Genomic DNA, 20,151 nt, shown 5'->3' with positions numbered 1-20,151 from the left:
ACAAACACTTAAATTTAATATTATACTTCAATTAAGTATAAAATAAGTTTTCACTAGTGTAAATACTTTAAATTAAAGACCAAATTGATTCATTAAATTCTTATAGGGTCGAGGAGTGTATCTGTAAAAAATCATCAAAATCGGAGCTAAAATAACCGTTAAATTGTGATTTTTCGTTTATAACCGTCGAAAACTTTTGTTCCGTTACGTAATCTCTAAATGTTTTTTTTTTTATGATTTTTTATGTATACGATCTCAGAATCTGTATAAATAAGTTTAACGGGTGGATCGTTGAAAAAAGTTTAGTAGAATGCATATTGCATCAAAACAGTAGATTAAACAAACAATTAGAGTTAATATTATACTTCTATTAAGTATAAAATAAGTTCCACTAGTGTAAATACTTTAAATTAAAGATCAAATTTATTCATTACATTCTTATAGGTCGAGGAGTGTATCTGTAAAAAATCATCAAAATCGGAGATAAAATAACCTTTAAATTGTGATTTTTCGTTTATAACCGTAAAAAACTTTTGTTCCATTACATAATCTCTGAATGTTTATTTTTTACGATTTTTTACGTATGCAATCTTGAAATGTGTACAAATAAGTTTGACGGTTGGATCGTTGAAAAAAGTTTTGTAGAATGCATATTGCGTCAAAAAAGTAGATTAAACAAACACTTAGAGTTAATATTATACTTCTATTATAATATAAGTTTTTGTGGTATCCACTAGTGTAAATACTTTAAATTAAAGATCAAATTTATTCATTACATTCTTATAGGTCGAGGAGTCTATCTGTAAAAAAATCATCAAAATCGAAGATAGAATAACCGTTAAATTGTGATTTTTTGTTTATAACCGTAAAAAACTTTTGTTCCATTACGTAATCTCTGGATGTTTGTTTTTTATGATTTTTTACGTATGCGATCTTGGAATGTGTACAAATAAGTTTGACGGTTGGATCGTTGAAAAAAGTTTCGTAGAATGCATATTGCGTCAAAACGGTAGATTAAACAAACACTTAGAGTTAATATTATACTTCTATTAAGTATAAAATAAGTTTTTGTCGTATCCACTAGTGTAAATACTTTAAATTAAAGATCAAATTTATTCATTACATTCTTATAGGGTCAAGGAGTGTATCTGTAAAAAATCATCAAAATCGGAGCTAAAATAACCGTTAAATTGTGATTTTTCGTTTATAACCGTCGACAACTTTTGTTCCGTTACGTAATCTCTAAATGTTTGTTTTTTACGATTTTTTATGTATGCAATCTTGGAAGCTGTACAAATAGGTTTGACGGTATCGTTGAAATTTTTTTGGACCGCTAGCAATAGATAATTTTGTAGTTGTGAAACCTTAAATTTATTTAACCGTCGATTGTCATTTACGCTTTATTCTTCTTACTGAATTTCATTTTGAAAATTTTGTTTTTTGAAAACATTATCATCTGGCTGATGTAAGAAGATGATATCACGTTTCGATATTTACGGTTAACTGAAATATGAGTCAATGTCATATAATTTGTAGAAACTTTATAAACATCAAGTAATATTTTCACTAACCGTAAAACTCTAAATATAATATTAATGATCCAAACCGTTCATCTACCTGCACCCTCTAATAGATCATGTTTACAAAAAACAAAATCTAAAAAAAACGAAATTTTATGAGAACAATGAAGTATAAATGTAAACAACAATCAACGGTTAAATTTTGATCTATGATTTATATGATTATAGTGGCGAATTTCGAAGTTAAGCTCTTCATGAAAGTTATAAAGCTTGTCATTACGAGTGTTTATATATTTTTTTCTATATTTTTTTACACTTCTACATTAATTAAAAAACTATTAAAGACTTTAGGTAAACGAAAATATACTTAAAACAAAATTGCGTTTTTATGTTTTGGATGTGATAATATGGAATGTATATACTTATTTAGTATTATGTTTTTCATTTGATTATTTATTGGTTTAAAATATATTTTTCTTAACGGGTAACGGGTCGGGTCATATTACCTGTTAATATTATCGGGTCGCTTTCGGGTTGGGTCATTTTACCCATTTATTTTAATGGGTGTTACACGACACGATCCGTTAAGATATCAGGTATGACACGAAAATGACACGAACACGGAAGACACAACACGAATGCCAGGTCTAGTCGACATGCCGTTTCCTTGTTCATGTAGAGAAAAACGACACCACAATTTTTATTTTTTTTTATTTTTAGGGTTTAAATGAGATTAAAGCCCAAAAGTACATAGCCCAACATATTTACACCAGTACCATCCTTTTCTTTTTGAGAGTTTGAATAATATAAATTAAATTTGAGTAATTAAATTTTTTTATTGTTATTTAAAATATATATTTATTATATAAATTTCCGTATCGTGTCTTCGTCAGTATATGAATTAGTATATGATGCATAATATATAATTGTGGTGATGTGGACGCTCAGGTATGCCCAGGTGAGTTTATGAATTGTGAATGTGAATAACGGTTGTGATTAATTGAGAAGCATATAGCTCATAAACCTGCACCCTGGTGTTAGTGATTAGCAAAGATATAGCACAAGCTTGTGTATAATGTCACCTCCCGCACCCTATGCTCACATTGGATCCAATTTAGGTGCCCAGTCTTGTCGTACAGACCATTATAAGTGGTTCCGACTCGTAGGTGACTAACGATTTATCGCACAGCTATTATGAAAACGTAGTATTGAGCATAATTATATTACACCCAGTTTTGTCATACAGACCTTTTCAGTTGTTCCGACTTGTGTGTAGTGTAGTGCCGTATAGGTCATTTTGCAGTGACTTCGGCTAGATTGACTAATGAGCTATAAATTCAGCCGTACAGACTTCTGCAGGGGTTCCCGCTAATATGTTATTTTCCATGAATCTATTTTTACCTGAGTTACTTATTCTGTTTTATATTTGGCATGACATATTTATGATTATGAATATGTGTAGCATGATTTGAATTATATATATAAAGATAGGTATATGTTTATATTCTATTTCTGGGGACAAGTATAAATGTTTTACGGAGAGGGGTTAGAGCATTTGATAATGAAATGATTTTGAAAAACCTTGTTTTTGCCCACTCACACTTTCTGTTTTGCGCCCTTCCAGGTTTTAGGTAGGCTTGCTGTTGGTGGCATTGAGGATCTTGGCGGTTCTGACAGAATAAAAATTCGTAGGATATCTTCTGGTACTGTATAACTAGTACTTGTCTTACTGGATTGCACCTAGACTTTCTATGCTTTGATTAGGAGTAATTGTTCTTGTATCCCATTCCTAGTACTTTCTGCTTATTAATGCACATTAGTAGCTTTCAGTTTTTATTTATTCGTATATTTCTTATCCTTATCGCTTCTGCACTGTGCATGTGCTACGTCACCCTCACGTGACGGCCAACATGCCTCGAGAACATCCCACATCGCCCAGAGAAGTGGATCCTCTATGCCTTATATGTATATTCCCATCTCTACCTAGCACGAGGCCTTTTGGGAGCTTATTGGCTTCGGGTTCCATCGAAACTCCGAAGTTAAGGGAGTTCACGTGAGAGCAATCCCATGATGGGTGACCCACTGGGAAGTTCTCGTGTAGGTTCCCAGAAACAAAACTGTGAGGGCATGGTAGAGGCCCAAAGCGGACAATATCATGCTACGGTGAAATCTAGCCCGGGAAGTGGTCCTGCCTGGGCCGCGATGTGACATAACTCATCTGGAAAGTTAAATTATCACAAAAAATGTCCTGCTTGTCCAGATTGGCTGAAACTTGCCATTTTTTTTATTAGAATTTGCTTCATTCTTTTGGTTGGAATGTACTTCCTTCTTTTGATTTTCCTTTTGCTATTTGGTATGTACTCTCCCTTATAGCATTAGGAAGCAATTGACCTCTATTTACAGGACAATTGAGTGTGAGTTTTTCACAATTTCTTCTTGTTGTGCACTGCTTGCTGCTGCTTGCCGTGGGTTGCTGCTTGTTGTCATGCTTTGTTGTTGCTTGGAGTTGTTGTAGTGCATTACTTTTTACCGCACGGTGCTTTGTAAAAGACTACAGCGGGGTTTCATTGTGTAGTGCCTTTTGGTTATAGTTTTTCCTTGGTGGTGACGTTGCTGTGCAGTGCAAGAAATTGCTTACGTAATCATTGTGGGGTTGCGTAGTGCGATTACTTAGCATTTTGGTTTTCTTTGCTACTGTAGCGTCATTTGAAGGACCGTCTTATAGCTGCCCTCTTTGCTGTGCTTCTCAAGCTTTGTGGCTGATTTCTTTTTGTCGTTGTGACTTTGTCATCATCATCCTTCAACGCTCACGAGGTTTGTCTCGCATATCTTTTGCTTTAGTGAAGCAATTTTTCCTTCTTGCCACCCCATTCTTGTGCTTGTGTTTCCTTGTCTGTTTTGTTGCAGCCATGGTATTTTTCAAGTGCTTTAAGAACATTACCATCACCATTCTTGCGAAGGAAGGGGATTTGCAAGATAGGGGAATGACGTTGAAACTTTATGCGCAATTGACTGGACCTAAGACGCTTGTTCTTCCTGCAAAAGACAACTCAATGCATATCTAGTCGTGGTTTTCTGATGTATCTTAGGAGGTGACATATTTTGGTCTTTCGAATATGAAGAAGAAGGCGTGCACATCGAGGATTCTTATTTTGAATCCTGCGCACCATGTTCATGACAATCCACCGACTTTGTTTTAGCTTCTTGGCGATCGCATCCGTAGCGGAGCTATGACTTGGAATAGCACCTTGTCGACTACTGGAGAAGTTGTCTTTGTTTTTTGCTCATTTTGTAATACGGCTTTGTAGCTGAGTACTTCCTTTAAAGAAATAAAGTATTCACATTCTTGAATTTTCTCTTTATTCTTCAAAGTGTTTGTGTTTTTGTTGATGATGTGACTGTATTTAAAGTTTTGAATTTTCAAGTTGCCTACGTACCCTCGGTTGATCAAGTCATGACGTAGTTCAAAGGAGTGATGGATTTTTTATGGTGGTTTTGACAGTTTCAATGGTGATTTTATCGTACGCAGTTTATGCTCTTGCGAGCCAAGAGCATTGAGTGTCGCCTTTTAAGCTCGTATGAACAAGGAGCATTGTTGCCATGTGCAGTTTAGGCTCGTGCAGGTAAGGAGCTTTGTGTTGTGTGTAGTTTAGGCTCATGCAGGCAAAGAGCATCGGGTGTCACCTTTTAAGCTCGTACGAACAAGGGGCATTATTGCCTTGTGCAATTTAGGTTCATGTTGGCGATGAGCATTGGGTGTCACCTTTTAAGCTCGTGTGAACAAAAAGTATTGTTGCTGTGTGCAATTTAGGCTCATGTAGGCGAGGAGCAGTTGTTTGTTTGGTTTAGGGATAATAGCGCTTTAGGAATCTGTCGTTGATGAGGCCGATATCAAGCCGTCTTCTACCATGATTAGGTAGGCACCATTGGTGTAAACCTCTTGTATTACGCAAGGTCCATCCCACTTTGATGTGAACTTGCTTTTTTTCTTATGAGTTGTGATGATAGGCCTTCGTAACGCCAAGACAAGATCTCCAGTTTGGAAAGACCTTGGGTGGACCTTCTTGTTAAATGCCTTGGATAACCGTGCTTGGTAACATTCCAAGTGTTGTTAAGCTTCAAGCTTCATTTCGTCGAGTGCTTCCAACTCTTGAAGTAGTAGCTTTGCATTTTCCTCTTCAGTCAAGCCTTCTTGTATAACCATCCTTAGTAAGAGGATTTGACTCTTGAGTGGCAGAACAACTTCCACACCATATACGAAAAAATAAGACGTAGCTGGGTAGGAGTTCTATGTGCCGTCCTATAAGCCCAAAGTGCTTCGTTTATTCTTTTGTGCCAGTCTCCATTTGTTCGGCCGATTACCTTCTTTAGGAGGTTGCATAACATTTTGTTGAATGCTTCCGTAAGACCGTTGGCCGAAACATGATACATGGAGGACTTGTGCTGCTTGAACTTGTATTTCTTGCATAGCTCATCCATGAGTCAGTTGGAGAACTATTTTTCGCTGTCAATGATGATGTAGTGTGGAACACCATATCAGTGGATGATATGTTTCTTGGTGAAACGGACGACAGTTTCTTTCTTGACTCCCTTAAAGGTACGGCTTCAGCCTACTTGGAGAAGTAATATGTTGCAGCTAGGATGTAAGCTTCTCCTACATATGATTTTGGTGTGATTGGTCTCATGATGTCCAATCATTATGCATCAAATAGCCATGAAGCAACAGTAAAGTGTAATGGCTTAGGCAGTTGATGTATGAAGTTGGCGTGGAATTGGTAGGTTTGGCATCTTTTGGCGTATTCTAGGCAATCTTTCACCATGCTTGGCTAGTAATAGCCTATTCTTTTAAGCTAGAAGTGTAGCTTTGGTCCAGACTGATGCGTTCTGCATATGCCTGAGTGTGCTTCTTCCATGGCTTGATTAACTTCTTCCTCACCTAGGCATCTTAGAAGTACACCTTCAAAAAAGCGTCGGTAGAGTATTCCTTTATAGTAGAGGAAGCAAGGTGCTCATTGTCGTATTTCAAAGCAGTGTCTAGGATCGTCCAAAAGCTTTCCATGGTTAAAGTAGTCGATCAGCGGCTGTCTCCAATCTTCAGTGTCAACTGGAAGTACTGAGATGACGTTTATGTCATCTAGTAGCATTTCAGTGATGAGTAGGATCACCTATCTTTGGCAAATTGGTACTTCTGCAGCTTCGTCTTCTCCTAGCGCCGTACTTGAGGCTAAGTTAGCAAGAGTGTTCGCCATTTGATTTTCTTTTCTTGGCACATGTTCTAGCGTCACAACATCAAACTTTTGTAGTAGTTGAGTTGCTAACCGGAAGTATGGGACGAGATCATCGTTCCTCACTTCATATTCAGTCAAGAGTTGATTGATTATGAGCTTGGAGTCGCCATACACTTTTAACGTTGTGATTTCCATGTCGATCGCCATTTAGAGACCAATGATCAATGCTTGGTACTCAGTGACGTTGTTAGAGCATAGCTTGCTTAGTCGGAAGGAATAGGGCAGTACTTGTCTTTATGGTGACATGAATACTACTCCTACCCCCGTTCCGTTTGCTCGTGTGGATCCATCGAAGAACATTGTCCATGTCGGGAAGATGTCAATGTAGAACACCTCCTCATTAGGCAAGTCATCCTATATTTTCTAATAGGCTGGGATTAGATGGTCAGCAAGGAAGTCTACTAGTGCTTGTCTCGTGACGGTTTTAGTTGGGATATTTAGCTAGTCACCCAGTCATAACGGGTTTGGACATAACATACTTGATTGGGTCAGCTTTACAACCAAGTGGATGGCATAAGCATGCATGTAGTGTATTAGCTTTTGGACGATGAAGACTAAGGCAAGGCACATCTTCTCGATTTGTGAGTAGTGGAGCTCGTCATCAGTGAGAGTTCTACTTAGATAGTAGAGTGCTATTTCTTTTTGGTCTTCATTTTCTTGTGCCAAGAGTGATCAAATGGAACCCTCTTCTTCGGCAATGTATAAGATGAGCAGTTTTCTAGTCACAGGTGCTCCTAAGATAGGTGGGCTTGCCAGGTACCTTTTTATGCTTTCGAAGGCATTGCGACAGAGGTTATCCCATATGAATGGAGTGTCCTTCTTCATGAGTCGACTGAAGGGTTGGCAATGTCTAGGAAGGTTAGAGATGAAGCGCCTAATGACGGCTAGCCGTCCTTATAGACTTTTCAGCTCGTGTAGATTCCTTAGCTCGGGCATGCTTTGAATGGCCTAAATCTTCGATTGGTTCACTTCAATGCCACGGTGCTTGATAATGAAGCCAAGGAACTTCCCAGAGGTGAAGCCAAATGCACACTTCAGCGGGTTCATCTTAAGGTTGTAGTGTCGTAGTTTGTCGAACATTATTTTTATATCCTTCAAGTGATTGGATATCTTCTTGGTCTTGACAACTACGTCGTTTACGTAACATTCTACGTTTTTGTGTAGCATGTCGTTGAAGATCTTCTGCACTGCACGTTGATATGTAGCCCCAGCGCTCTTCAAGCCAAAGGGCATTACCTTGTAGCAGTAGATACCTTTTAGAATGAGAAAGGCTGTTAGTTCCTCGTCTTCGAGAGCTATGCATATTTGATTGTAGCCAGAGGAGCCGTCCATGAATGATAGTGCCTCGTGGCCAGTGGTTGTGTCCACCATGATTTTGATGATTGGCAAGGGAAAGTCATCCTTCAGTCAAGCATCGTTAAGGTATTGGAAGTTTATGCAAACATGTATTTGTCCAGATTTCTTAAGGATAATGACGATGTTGAAGATTCATTTAGGGTATTGCACCTCTCCAATGAAGCCTGGTTCGACTAGCTCGTCAATCTTGGCCTCAATTTGTGGGATAAGCTCGGATCGATAGCGCTTTTGAGTTTGCTTTATCGGTCACGTTCCAGGCTTGACTGCAAGATGATGCACGAGGATAGTAGGGTCAAGGCTGGGCATTTCTTTGTAGGTCCAAGCAAAGACATCTTTATACTCCAATAATAGTTGGTAGTACTCATTGATCTCATACGAACTTAGTAGTGCACTTACGAAGATAGGCTTCGGTTCCTTATTTGTGTATAAGTTGAGCTCCTTGAGATCATCAACCGTGGCTTACCCCCCATCCTCGAGCTGTGGTGGCACAGTAGTGACGTATTCCTTGAGGATTTCATCTTCTTTGTCTTTTTGGATTGTTATGTGGAAGACATCTTGGACCTCCTCTTCAGTGTCGTCCTCTTGGGCTTGTTGGCGTGAAGATTGGCCAGTGTGGATGATGGTGTGCCTCTTTACCGTCAGTTGTCGTTTTGTGTCAACTTCCAAGGTTGCTTGGCCCTTCATCCTTGAAAGAATTGAGACCATCGAGCATTTCTTCTTTTGGCGTTATCTTCTTCTTTCTAGAATGCTGTTTGGTTTCTTCAAGCCTTTCCAAGGCCAACCGTCGTGGATGAGAGCTAGCTGTGTTGCTTTGTTTCTTAAGTTTTGACAACCTTTAGAAAATAGAGCTTTGGGGTGTTGGCGTGTTAAGCAACTTGAAGATGGAAGTTTGGTCTTGACCACCAGTGCGATCAAGTACCGAAATTCTAGGTTTTGAACGATTCAGCCTATCAAAGACTGACGTTCAAGTTGAGGGTTTAGGCTCTCTTGATTTTTTTTAACACTCACACTGATGTGTTGAGTGCTAACATTTTTTTCTTTGCTTGAAATCTTCACGGGTGTATTTGGTGCGAAGCCAAGTCCAGCTTTGTTGTTGTCAACTCCGTAACCATGCTCCGTTAACTTCTTTTGAGGCTCGGTGAGGTCACATTCTTTGTTGTTGACGGTGTTTGCATTCTTCTTTCCAAGATTAGAAGAGGAGGCGAAATCATACCTAGCGTTTGACATGAGCTTGTAGGCATTTGGGTCGAAACCATCTTTGGTCCTCTTGGTTGGAAGAAAGCTTGGTTCTGCCCCTTTTGGTAGGGGTTTTACAAAACCTTATAGTGGTTTTGAAGCTTTAGCGTTGCCTAGCTGTGCCAGAGGTAAAACTGCATTTGTCTTGAGTAGCTTTACATCATCCTTATGCAGTTGTGTGTCAGCTTTGCTTGTTCCAGTTTTGAATGGGGTTGGCCTATTCTTTCTTCTTGACATTAGGATGTATCATAAGACAAGTGTGTTTGGTCCTTTTGAGGGCGTTACATTCCCTTTGATTGTTGTGGATTTAGCAAGCTCATCATCGTTTTTGCTTGAAAATGGCACAACTTCCCCTTCTTGCGTCTTGGACGCCACTCCTTCTTTTCAGGTACGGCTTTGCCTATGGATTTGATCTTCTTTGGAAGAACTTCTGGCATCATTTCTTCATCTATGTAGAACTTGCCATCCACAAAGTGTGATTCAGCTTCGGTGAATGGCTTGGTGTCGCCTTATATCACCTTTATTTCTTCTCGATAGAATTTCAAGCATTGATGAAGATTAGACGGCACCACTCTATTCTCGTGGATCCAAGGCCTTTTTAAAAGCAAGTTATAGGAAGTTCTTGCATTAATCACATGGAATAGCGTGCTTGATTTGAGTTCGTCAATGGTTATCTCCGCTCGGATCATGCTCATTGCTTCTATTCCTCCTTGTTTAAAACATTGGATTAGCAAACGGTTTCTGCATAGTTCATCCACCTTGATGCTGATTATGGTTATTGTTGACTTTCGCACGATGTTTATGGCTGACCCATCATCCACAAGCATACGGTTGATTTTGTTCTCTCTCACGTAACCAGAGATGAAGAGATGATGGTTGTGAGGCTTTGACCCTAAGAGCAAGTCTTCATCAGTGAAGTTAATTGCATCATAGGCATGGAATGGATGGCATATGGTTGGAGCAAAAGGAATGGACGAAATTTGAAGTTTGTGCATCATCCTCTCCCTATAAATAACCATTTTAGCACACTCATTTCACCCAACACATCCATTCACCTACCACTACATCCACTCATTTCACCCAACACATCCATTCACCTACCACTACATCCACTCATTTCACCCAACACATTCACCTACCACTACATCCACTCATTTCACCCAACACATCCATTCTCCAAACATCCACCCACTACACCCATTACATCCACTCATTACCAAACACTACTCATTACCAAACATTCATCCACTACACCCATTACATCCACTCATTACCAAACATCCACCCACTTCACCCATTACATCCACTCATTACCACAACCCACTACACCCATTACATCAACTCATTACCAAACATCCACCCACTACACCCATTACATCTACTCATTACCAAACACTACTCATTACCAAACACATCCTAGACACTTGTGCTACAACAAGGTGGTGAAAACAAAGGTCCTTGGCGTTTCAAGTTTGGAACTTTGGGGCGTTTTAGGTGTACTTCGTTCTTGCTTTCAATGTCTACTTTGTTATTTTCTAATTTTGTTACAATTATGAGTGGCTAAACCCCTATTTAGTTAGGGGGAAGTTTGAACCCATGAACATGCTTGAGATTTCAATTGATTTCTTCCAATTGTGATTTGATAAGTTGTGATTGCAATTCAATTATCTATTTTTTTCATAACTAATTCTTGTATGTTTATTAAGGATGCATACTTAGTTTTCATGCATGAATTAGATGCTAGAATATAAATGAGTTTCACCAAATCGTTACAAGTTTATATTCATGAGTAGTGAAGGTTGTTTATCACAATCGCGTTAATTGAATTCTTGGCAATTGTATCATGCATTCATAGTTATAATTGCCTCGTCAACACTTATGATTTTCATTGAACGTAATGATCTCTGATTGTGTCTCTATTATGCATTCATATAGGGGACTTTTAGAGAATGATTTGGGTTGTCGCATGCATTCATCCAATTCAATGAGTAAAGGAAAATCTGAGGGTTAATTTGTGCATCACGGTTAATCTGGGGTGTTGAGCATTATAGTTTATTGAAAAGCAATTGGAAATCGATTCATGTACAAGTGTGTCATGTGTGAAGAACGAACCTCTAACTAATCCATCCATCATTTTATTTCTCAAATTCATTTTATAATTTGCCTAGTTTTATAACTTGCTTGTTTATTTCGAATTCGTCAAAACCAAAATCCCCCTTTTACTTTGTTGTTTCAAAGTGTTAAAGTTTTATTTCGTTAGTGTTTTTGAGTGTTTTGATTCAAACCAAAACACTAAATTCATCCAAAGTTGTGTTAGAGTCAAATCTGCCCAGTATGTGTTTTTAGGCAATTTTGAGTGTATTTAAGTTGTTTTGCGTCTTTAGAATCTGTTTTGAGTCCCTTGAGTCTATTCAAACGTTTTTAACTTTATTTTTATGTCTTTGAGTTAGTTTAGAGGTTTTAGCAAGCCCTCCTAATCCCCGGTTTAGAACGATCCTTACTTGCATTTATACTACAATTTCACAACAAGAGGGTTTAATTTGAGTGCTTAACTTTCATCGCATCATGTCCACCCTTCTTCATCATCGGTAGGTGCATTTTGGTAGCTTGCCCCAGTGATGGTTGTGCAGAAGATGTCGTGTAGCTTAAGCATGGCCGAGAGTGGTTCGGCGTTACTTGGAGAAGCACGGGATCGAAGAATCCAACGCAATTGTAGTAGTATGTGTTGCAGCTGTGTCTTCAAGGTCAAGCTTAATATGCCCTTGTTGTGCTAGCTTCATGAGCTACTTGAGGACAAAGCGCGTACCGACAGGATGACTTACAATACGATGGTATTTACAGTACCTAGGATTGTTAATGCGATTCATCTTTTCAGGGTACTTGCATTCAGGTAACTCAATCACCTTAATTTCCTACAAGTCATATAACATTGCAGCCACGTTAGAGTCAGGAAAAGGGTACGTCTTCTGCTTTAGCTCCCTCAAGGTGTTTTTGTACCTGTCTTGGGTGCAAGAAAGCCCACCTCTCTTATTCTCCTTTGTTTTGTTCTTGGAGGAGATTTTGATGGGTGCAGAGGAGGTTATGATGAGGGTAGTATTCATGGTAAAAGCTTCATTGGCGGGCTTCTTCCCAGTCTTATCTACATTTAGAGCGAACATCTTATATTTCTTGAAGTGGTTATCTGCTTCTTCTTCCCATGATTGGCGATACTAAGACGCATGTCGTGGGAATGAGCTGCCAGCTCCTCAAATGTTCTCGGTTTTATGCCTTGAAGGATGTAATGTAACCCTCAGTGCATGCCTTGAACGCACATCTCAATTGCGGAGGTTTCAGAAAGCCTATCTTTGCAATCCAAACTTAATGAACGACATCTATTGATGTAGTCAATGATAAGTTCATCTATTCACTACTTTGTACTTGTCAGCTTCAGCATGTTTACGGTGCGATGGTGTTGTTGAAGTGGTTGAGGAATTCTCTTTCCACCTGATCCCAGTTGTTGATGGACTTGGGCTCGAGGTTCGTATACCAGTCAAAAGCGTTACCTTTTAGTGAGCGCACAAACTACTTAACCAAGTAGTCTCCCTCCATCCTATAATTGTTGCAAGTTTCTATGAAATGGGCAATATGTTATTTAGAATTACTGTTTCCATCGAATTGCATGAATTTTGGTAATCGATAACCCCTTGGCATCCTCAAGGCATCAATCTTCTTGGAGTATGGCTTTGAGTACAGCACAGAGTCATGTAAGCTTATTTCGTACTGTGCCTTGATCGTGCTGGTGATCATCTCTTGCAGCTATTAGATAGAGAGAGATCCCATGAGTGTTGTAGCTCGGTCTACCTCGAGCTTTTCCTTGGCTTTCTCTAGCAACGGCTCCGCTTCCTCGTCAGTTTCGTTCTTTGGTGGATCAACCTTTGTGTCGTGGTCAGCTTTTTCATCATGCTGCGCCTCCAGACAGTTAACGAATGTGGCAATTTGTAAGTCATTTTCCTTCATGGTCCTTGTCAGCCTTGCAATTACTTCATTCATTTGAGCTAGCTATTCCTCGATTGAAGTCGCACCAGTAGTCATAACTTACATGGCTACAAAATACGAGTTGCTGCTTAAGTCGGCATCGGAAGTCAAAGAATCGGAGTACCTTATCGGGCTTTCTTCTCGTGGCGCCCTTAGCAAGGCCAAGGTGATCATAAGCTTGTGCCTCGAGTGCTCTTACTCCTTCAGCAGGTTTGATGTAGGGGTGGAAGGCATGGTAGAGAGAGCTCTTGCCTTTCTTCGGGTTGTGACGCCTAAAGTGCCACCATTTATGGCAAGGATGTTCTTGTTCTTCGCGTTGGTTGTGGGAACAGCTTGATCCTTTCTTGATGCCATGTGTCTTTCTTGTGGATTTAAAGACGTTCCAGTAGGCGTGCCAAATTTGTAAACACGAAAATTTGTATCGAATAAAACATGAACACGTGTACAAAGTAGATCTGTATTGATGAATTTGTAAGGTTACAATCTCTATTTACAACTTTCCTCTGATTCAATCTTCAAATTTGATGTAGATGCATAGGTTGTCTATCCAAGGGTCGTGATGACTTGATTTTGGACGAACGGTTGAACGATTGCTTCAAGTTTTAAGCTTGAAACAATGCGTGGATGGTCTTCACCTCAAAGTCGTGGCAAAGGTAGAGTTGATGTAGGACTTTGTTGATTCAAGGGTCTTGGCGACTTGATATTGAATCGAACGTCATTACAAGTTTTAAGCTTGCAACAAAGTCTTGAAGGAATCGGCACAAGTGCTTGTTGATTCTTCAAGGGAATGCTTCGGCTTTGGTAGAAATAAAGCTTCATCTTTGGTTGTGCGTTCGTTGAGAGCTTTGGCAGCGTATTAGTCTTCAAAGATTTGGCAGATGTTCTTCTTAATATGAGAATTTTGGCCTTGAATGTAGAAATTGTCAACCTTTATACTTTTCTGAGAACCTTGTATTTATAGACCTCTCAAAGCTTGCCTTTGGATGGATTTGGCTTTGATCTGTGTCTTGATTCGTCCATGGGAGAATTTAGGCATGTTTTGTCTCTTCATTTCAGCCATTTTCCCTTGCTTGGCCGAAATCTATAAGGCTTTCTTGCTTATTTTGCGAGCAATCTTCAATTCTTGCTTGTTTTGTGAAGATGTGTTAGCTTTCTTTTCGGTTTTGGGATCAATTTGGGCCCCTTGCCAATTTAAGGAGATTTCTTCCCTTTTGCCGACTTTTGGGAAGGTTTTGTACTTCCTTTGCTTGATTTGTGCCACATGTCTTTGATGATTTGTCCATTTGTGATGAGTCATATGCCACATGGAGCTTTGTGATGCATCATTTGCATGCAAAAAAATTTACATGTCTACACAAAGTTGCATGGGTGATTCATAAGTAATTAGTAAAACTACATAGGATTGTTAAGGTGATGGCGAAACCCTATTGTTCTTTTATCATTATTTTCTAAGATTGTTCCCCTTCAAATTGGTTTCTTTAATTTTTTTAAGGGAGACTTTGGATGCAGTCCCTATCTATGAATATTCTTTAATTGAAACCTTATTGATTTTCAATTTTTAATCCAAGTCCCTGAAATTAATGTGATAATTTATTTCTATGTACGTTACTATTTTTTTAATTAAAAATTTATATTTATATTTGTTTATATTAATGAGATTTTAAATAAAAAAATCATAATTTGTGGGAATAAAAATATTAAAATATAAATATACTATTGTGTGTGTGTGTGTGTGTGTTTGTATAAACATGGGTACATTCATCAAAATTAACCAATTAATTATTGTATCAAAACATGGGTACATTCTTCAAAATCACAAAACAAAAAAAAAACAAAAAAAAAAGATATTAGGCTTAATAATATTAGTAAATTTCTTCGATTAAGCTTAACATGGATACATTCTCAAATCAAAGAAAAAAGAATGTACCCATATAAGTTTAAAAATGGATTAGAAAAAAATTGAATAGATTTTATATATAAAAAAAATGGTACATTTTACGTATAACAAATTGATATATTTAAGAATGAGTATATTTTAAGATTAAAAATTTGAAAAAATTACATGAATGGGTACAAATACAAATAAAACTTTAAAAGTATGGGCACAAAAATAAATTAATATATGGTTACAAATTAAAACTGAAAAGAAAATTGGTACAAATTAAAAATGGGTACAAACTAAAAATAAAAATATATGATAAAAAATTTAGCCATAAATATAAATATACTAATTGTAACATTTTTAACATTAAATGAATATATTTAGAAATAAAAATATTTTATTATTGAAATAATTAATGATGCTATTAATACCAAGGACCTTGATCAAAAATTGAAAAGGAATAAGGTTTTTATCAATGGAGTAGCAAAAGTAAGGATGAGAACCTAATTTCTTCTTTTTTTATTTTAAAATCCGTTTTTAATATTCTAGTCATAGAATCAACGTTTTCGAAACTTTGTTTTAAATAGTTAATTAAGAATTAGTTTAAATACAAATTATTCATTCAATCCTTGTGGAAACGACCTTAAGTGAGCCATTTATACTACAACTATTGTGTTCTTTTGCAAGTATTTTTAAGTGTTTTTATTCCTACTTTTGCAGGTGGTAAATTTTTTTATCACATGCCATACTACTAAATCCATACGAAATACAATCCTTTTCCTTTATATATTACACTATGGTTTTATGACACTCAAATATAAGTTACTCTTATAGAAGGGTCATGGATTAAAGACAAAATCTTGCCCTCCAAACTTGTAAACAAGGACAGTGTACCAATCTCTGGGGTTTAATCTTTGCAAGAATATTCCTCTGATTCGATATCCAATCTTGATAATTGATCCAAGGGTGCCAAGCACTTGATCTTGAATCGGAATGAGATTTCTTAAAGGGCAATCTAGGCTTGATCTTGAACAAAACGGGACAACGAGTGGTTTCAAGTGGTGGGTGGTCTTCAGCTTTAGTGTGGATGAACCGGCACATGTATTTGTTGTACTTGTTGATTCTCCACGAGCTTGATATAGAACATGAGTGTTTTTTGTGTTTGCTTTGGCCAAAGAACTTTCTTGTTTTCTCCAAAGGTTTGGACTTGCTTCGTTTATCTGATCTTCATCTCTTGAAAGTGAGCCTAGTATTTGTAGGCAAGGGATTGAGTATTAGTTTAGGATCCCCAATCAAATGTCTCAAATGTTTGAGGGATGTCTCAAATGTTGTTGTTCTCATAAATTCGTTATTATATACCTAATAATTTTCCTTGTTTACACCTTTGTTTTGTTCTTTTATATATATTTTACATTCTACTTGTGTTTTGTAAGTTGTAACAAGCAAAGAGTGGAAAATGAACTAAAAAAAAAGCATTGAGACTAAGATCGTTTTTACAATTCTATGTCATCAGCATAGCATGTGCTGATCAGCTGAGTTCGTGGATTAAACTGTAATGACTAGGAAAGAATTAGGATATGTGCCACATATACTTGGAAAGCTGTGGATGTGTATTTTCCGTAGGATTTTACGGTTCGTGAATATCATTTTTCTAGAAGGTCGGGCTGTGCACGAATGAAAGTTTTCTACCACTTGACAGATTAAAGGGGAGTTAACATTCTTATTTATTAGGAGTTTTAACTAGTTGGAAGAAGCCAAAATGTCTAGAAGCAAATAATTAAAAAAGCCTTTTTTGATATAATGGGACTTTTAAGCTTATTAGGAGAGAAAGGAAAGATGAAGGCTTTTAGTCTTCGTCGGTTACAAGTGAAAAGGGAAGTATATCCCTGGTCGATGAGCAGCAGGGCTGCGGTGCAAAAAAACAGAAAAAGAAGGGAATAAAAAAGAGAGCAGGAACTAAAGAGGAGGAGGCAGCCACGGCAGAAAGGGAGAGAGAAGAAGGATCAGAGTTGGGACTTGGTTGAAGTCCTAATCATAGTTGGGACTTCGTTGAAGCCTAATCATATTTCCTCGAGACAATTTGTTGATGATTAATTACTATTTTAATTTCAATACTTGATCACCATAGAATAGCCTTATAATGGAGTTCGTTACAAAAGTAAATTTGGATGATCGAGTCTTGTACTTATGCCGCGTAACAAGAGAACTAGTTTAGGGTTCTTGGTATTAATTATCATAAATAACCGGAATAGATACCATGTTCTAGGATTCATGTGTTTGTCGATTTTTGTTGTATTATGCTTTCTCGGAGTGTAACTTATTAGATACCTTGCTACATACTTTGAGAAAGAAAAAAGTTAGTACAGAAATTCATGCCTAACTTGTTGTTTGGTGAAATCAATAGCTTAAAGAGTAAATACCATGTCTTTAAGTTGACAAATAACCGGAATAGATACCATGTTCTAACCACTCAATCATCGTGTTCAAAACCCTTATTGCCAATTACTCTTCTTTGCCTACTTTATTTATATTGTGTTTTTATATATTTTTAATTTAAGACATCTCAATCTATTTTGTTGAATCCGTTATGTGCATATTTGATAGCTTTTGTTAAACAATAATTAATTTAAATTGTTAGGAATCATAACCTAGATACATATTAGTGCAGTTCTCATGGGAATGATCTTGCACTTGCTTTCCGCATGAGAGTTTAAAACGTACAGTTAGTAGCTCAATATTTAGGTTGCTAATTGCATATCAGATGTCAACATGCTTCATTCTTGATTGCTCTCTTTGTCATGCCACGTGTATCTTGTGGGACCTATGAATTGGCCTAGTCAGCTTCGTCTAGTCAAGTGGTCAAACTTTGAATTATTGACCATCGAAATTTTGATGTCTACAAAACCAACTCTATCTATGAAAAATGGCGAAAAAGTGTTAGGTGGCTAGTTTCCATTCACCACCAGTTTCTTCCTAAATTGACCAATTGAAGAGCCTTGTGCAAGAGCTTGAGAGAAATTGGCCCCTTAAGACCATCTCCAACCCTTGGGTTAAAACTAAAATTATTTAACCCAGAAATAATTTTTCTCCTCTAACCCTTCCCGGTTAAATTTTTAGTTTGAGATTATTAAATAGTGAATTTAAGATATTTTCTTTTTCTTAAAGTAACTTTTTAGAAGAAAAAAAATACATGTTGACTATCCTAATTTAATTTTATGAATATTTTATCCTAAAATGTTTAGATTCTAATAAATACTAAAAGGCACCTAAACTGACACTATGAAACTTGTGAAACTCGTGAAACACTATGTAAGAATATGAAACACATTAAAGAATATTTTGTAATTATTTTAGTCGTTAGATTTAAATTTGGACCGTTTGATTTGTTTTTTACTGTTGGATTTGATCATATTAGATCTTAGCTGCTAAATTCAATGAAGTTATAAATATAAAACTAAAAGTGTACACATTTATGGTGGGCCATCCCCACTAATCTAGGGAGAATTCTAGGCTAAATTTAGATCAGAAATGAGTTTTGGATTTTAACTCATATTTAGCCAAAGTGTTTAGAGCAAGTTGGGCTAAATTAAAACTTAAAATTTGAACCATGGGCTATTTAATTTAGAGAGTTTTAACGAAAAACTCGTGGTACCATTTACTTTAACGGAGAATCATATTTTTACACTAAAAAATCAATCCTGGTACACTTTACCCTTTATTTTGTCATTATCGTTAAAACTCAAAGTTTTCAAGCCATTTTCATTAGTTTTTCTTTTAATTTAACCAAGGCAAGATATGTCCTTTTTGAAATTGATTTTCGTCATTCGGGGTCAAATGTTGCACGTATTAGATAAGGTCATTTACCTATCAAATTAAAAACCGGATCTCTTTTCTCATATAGATAACTGATTGCTTACCCATATATATATATATAGATAATAATTTGCCCTTCCTTTTACATATTTGATATTTTCCTATGGAATAGTTGAGGTTCAAAACTAAAATGTGGTATAAACAATATAAAAAAAAAATACACATAGATTACTAGATTGTTAAATATAATCAATTAAAAAACATCAACTGTCGAACAAAATGAAAGAATATATTAATTTATTTCTTTTGTTACATACTAGTGGGATTTGTTCTTCGCAGAACCCACCCGTTTTCACAATAAAATAATGCTAACTCAATTTTAAGAAATAATGTGCTTATTTATCTTGAAGAAATTTTTGTAGCCATTACTTGGTACAAAGATCTTTCAAAGTTTCCAAATATAAATACGCAACTGTGCTCGTTTATCTACAAATGTATTATGTATATCCCATAGTTGCCCAACAAACTAATCAATAATTCAATAATAGTATTATATAACTTACTACAGCAGTCTGCACATATAATTCTTCACTTGTTTTTTCAAGATTACTTCTTGTCCCTTCCTAGAGTACTTTTACCATTTGGCGGATTTGAGCCTCCGCCACTCTGAGAAGACGACTTGGACGATGAACCGTGTCTCGTGCCAGGATAAAGGACCGTTGCTGCATCAAATTTCTTACTAGAAGACATAGTTGCTAATGATCGGCTTAATTAAACTTGTATACAAATGAAAGGCAAAACAAGAGATCAAGTTGTTGCTTTTCCATGAAATAATGTTGGATATTTAAAGCATTGGGAGGGGAGGGCATTAGGGTTCGTATCCTAGCAGTTCGATTTCCACAAAATTACCGAGAAATTAAGCAACCTTAATGCACAAGTAAACACAATTTATTTGTTTAATTTTAATGCCTTTTGTTTCGATATATATCCCGAATTCCGAGTAGTCTAATGAGCTGAGAAGCGGTGGCCGTTTGAAAAAAAA

The 20,151-nt window shown here is 36.8% G+C and overlaps 1 long non-coding RNA gene across 1 annotated transcript in view; it reads right to left on the bottom strand.

Moving 5' to 3' along the window:
* Positions 1-19,903, bottom strand: part of LOC126588297 (uncharacterized) — a 97,693-nt gene extending 77,790 nt beyond the window's left edge. The window contains exon 1 of the long non-coding RNA XR_007611404.1: positions 19,483-19,903. This is a non-coding gene — a long non-coding RNA (uncharacterized LOC126588297). The remainder of the gene's footprint in view (positions 1-19,482) is intronic.
* Between the last annotated feature and the right edge of the window lie 248 nt (positions 19,904-20,151).

This window comes from Malus sylvestris, chromosome 11, assembly GCF_916048215.2.
Source record: "Malus sylvestris chromosome 11, drMalSylv7.2, whole genome shotgun sequence".
In the NCBI taxonomy this organism is placed as follows: Eukaryota; Viridiplantae; Streptophyta; class Magnoliopsida; order Rosales; family Rosaceae; genus Malus; species Malus sylvestris.
The sequence above is the reverse complement of the archived record's forward strand: the minus strand, read 5'-3'. Positions and strand labels throughout refer to the sequence as shown.